Genomic DNA, 3,277 nt, shown 5'->3' on the forward strand with positions numbered 1-3,277 from the left:
TGTGGTGGGTGGCTGTAGTCTCAGCTACTCAGGAGGCTGAGGCAAGAGAATAGGCTAAACCCAAGAGCTGGAGGTTGCTGTAAGCTGTGATGGCACAGCACACTCTACTGAGGGCGACAAAATGAGACTCTGTCTCTAAAAAATAATAATAATAATAATATAGACATTACTACCAGTAAACTATGGAATAAAGTTAAAAATTTGTTTATAGTTATTATTGTCTTTGAATATGTACCAATAAGAATATACAGCATATTACATAGTGTAATGTCACATTAAATATTTTAATAATAATTTTTCCTATGTTCCTATCAGCATTATTACCTGATATAGAATTAGGTTCATTTATTCAAGTTTGCTTTCAGGTTTGGCACCCGTAGCTCAGTGGTTAGGGCACCGGCCACATATACTGAGGCAGGCAGATTTGAACCTGGCCCAGTCCTGCTAAACAATGACAATTGCTACCAAAAAGTAGCTGGGTGTTGTGGCGGGCACTTGTAGTCGGAGTACTTGGGAGGCTGAGGCAAGAGAAACTGCTTAAGCCCAAGAGCTGGAGGTTCCTGTGAGCTGTGATGCCATGGTACTCTACTGAGGGCGACAAAGTTAGACTCTGTCTCAGAAAAAAAAAGTTTGGGGCGGCACCTGTGGCTCAGTGGGTAGGGCCCCAGCCCCATATACTGGCCGTGGTGGGTTCAAACCCAGCCCTGGCCAAACTGCAACAAAAAATAGCCAGGCCTTGTGTCAGGTGCCTGTACGCTCAGCTACTCCAGAGGTTGAGGCAAGACAATCACCTAAGCCCAAGAGTTAGAGGTTGCTGTGAACTGTGACACCACAGTACTCTACTGAGGGCAACAAGAAGCCATAACTTTCTTAATGATAGAAACAGTATAAATTTCAAACCAAGCTGCATATACTCTTTTGAAACACCAAAAAAGTCCTCATTTTTTGGATGGTTACATTGTTAGTTCCATAATAGCATTTACAACATCGTTACTGTTGTTCTTCAGAGCTCGGACTGCCTTTGCTCTCGACACATTTGCTTGTGACATGACCAATTCTATGTCCTTAACTTCCACACTTGTCTCATCAACCCCTTCCTCCTCACTCTCTTCTTGTACAGTTGGAGTCTGTGTGTTTTCTTGAATGTTTGAAACGGCTTCACCTTGAACTTTGAATTTCTCAGCAGCTGATAACTGTGCCTGCTGAGATAAATCCTCGATCTTGGCTTCACCAAGAACTATGTAGGTATCTGAAGCTGGGCTCTTATAGACATCTGGTTTTGTGATGACAAAGAGGATATTCTTAGATTTCCAGATAGTGACTCTAGTAACCCCTGTAACTTGTCGAAGACCCAGTTTGGACATAGCCTTCCGTGCCTTCTTTTCACTCCGACTCTGTTTTGCTTTACTGACTGGTTCTTCATCGATTTTAGCTGCCGCTGCCAGCTGCGCTTGCTGTGTGGTTGCCTGTGTGGAATCTTGTTCCTCTAGCTCTGGTACTGATTCATCACTGTCAGATTCTCTTCCAGACCCTGTTTCAGCCTGAGGCTGTGGCAACTCCTGCTCTGTAGCAGGGACGGTTTCTGTGGCTTCACCAGGCATGTTGTACAGGGAACGCGGAACCAAGATGGCGGCAGAAAGAGAGCCTAAGTTTCTTTTAAATGGGTAGAACATGAATTAATACATGCTTTAAAAGTCAAAACTATATAAAAAGAAGTCTCTTTTCTGTCCCTGTCTTGTCACCTCCCTCCTCACCCCCAGAGTTAATGATTTGGTTAGTTTCTGGTTTATCATTCTAAGGTTACTGTTTGAAAATATATGCATGTATAAATACATACATATATGTGTATGTGTATTTTTACTTCTCCTTTCTCACAAAACATAGCATGCTATAAACACTGTTCTATACCTTGCTTTTTCTTTTCATTTTGGATTAACATGAGGGTACGTATGATTAGGCTATATTGCATTTGTAAGATTGTAAGTCTGTATTGTAGTTGAGTCCTTCTCCCAGCCATATACCTATAGATCAGTGGTTCTTAACCTTCCTAATGCCATGATCCTTTAATACAGTTCTTCATGATGTGGTGACCCCTAACCATAAAATTATTTTTGTTGCTACTTCATAGTTGGGGGTCACCACAACATGAGGAACTGCAGGGCAGCGCCTGTGGCTCAAAGGAATAGGGCGCCGGCCCCATATACAGGAGGTGGAGAGTTCAAACCCAGCCCCAGCCAAAAACTGAAAAAAAAAAAAAACCCAAAAAACATGAGGAACTGTATTAAAGTGCCGTGGCATTAGGAAGATTGAGAACCACTGCTCTAGATTTTACCATTAGGTGAGAACTTGGCAAATGCCCTCCCCCATACCTTGCTTTATAAACTTAATGATATATTTTAGAAATTAATTTATATCATTATATGGACACTATAGTGGGTTGAATTGTTTTTCCCCAAAGATATGTTCACCCAGAACCTCAGAATGTGACCTTATGTAGGAGACTGAGTGCTATGCTTATAGGAAGGTCACCAGTTCTTGAAGGAGGCTCAGGGTATGGGACAATGTCCTGGCCAGCATGGAGCTGTTTTGCAGCCTGGAGACATGTCTCAAGCAACTTAGTGCTCTAATGAGATAAGATCAGTTGCTAGTTAGTAAGCAGGTGTTGGACTTTGAACATATGTGGTGCATCAGGATTAGAGTCAAGCCCGTGGGGAAAGAGCAAGTAGAGATCATTAAGCACGTAGTCCTTATACATGAGCCCCCCCACACACACACACCATAAAAGGTGCTCCTGCACCTATGGGGAGTCCACCTCTTGCAAGTTCGTACTTATAATCTGTGTACCTACTGGTTCCTGTGTGAAGTGACAACCTTATTTGAAATAACTGTCTTTGCAGATGTAATTAAGGTAAGAATCTCAAAATGATGGCTTGGCACCTGTAGCTCAAGCCGCTAAGGTGCCTGCCACATACACCAGAGCTGGTGGGTTCGAATCCAGCCGAACCTGCCAAACAACAATGACAACTGCAACCAAAATATAGCCAGGCATTATGGCAGACGCCTGTAGTCCCAGCTACTTGGGAGGCTGAGGCAAGAGAATTGCTTAAGCCCAGGAGTTGGAGGTTGCTGTGAGCTGTGATGTCACAGCACTCTACCAAGGGCGATAAGGTGAGACTGTCTCTGAAAAAAAAAAAAAGGGTGGCTGGGCACAATGGCTCACATTTGTAATCCTAGCACTCTGGGAGACTGAGGCAGGCGATTCACTTGAGGTTAGGAG

At 43.4% G+C, this 3,277-nt stretch overlaps 1 pseudogene across 1 annotated transcript; it reads right to left on the reverse strand.

Annotated features, from left to right (window-relative positions):
* Nucleotides 1-848: 848 nt before the first annotated feature.
* LOC100942031 lies at nt 849-1,642 on the reverse strand (annotated as a pseudogene). The gene has a single exon (XR_001161011.1). The product of XR_001161011.1 is annotated as a nascent polypeptide-associated complex subunit alpha pseudogene (transcript).
* Nucleotides 1,643-3,277: the final 1,635 nt, after the last annotated feature.

This window comes from Otolemur garnettii, unplaced genomic scaffold (assembly GCF_000181295.1).
Source record: "Otolemur garnettii isolate 467f Iridium unplaced genomic scaffold, OtoGar3 scaffold00009, whole genome shotgun sequence".
Classification (NCBI taxonomy): Eukaryota; Metazoa; Chordata; class Mammalia; order Primates; family Galagidae; genus Otolemur; species Otolemur garnettii.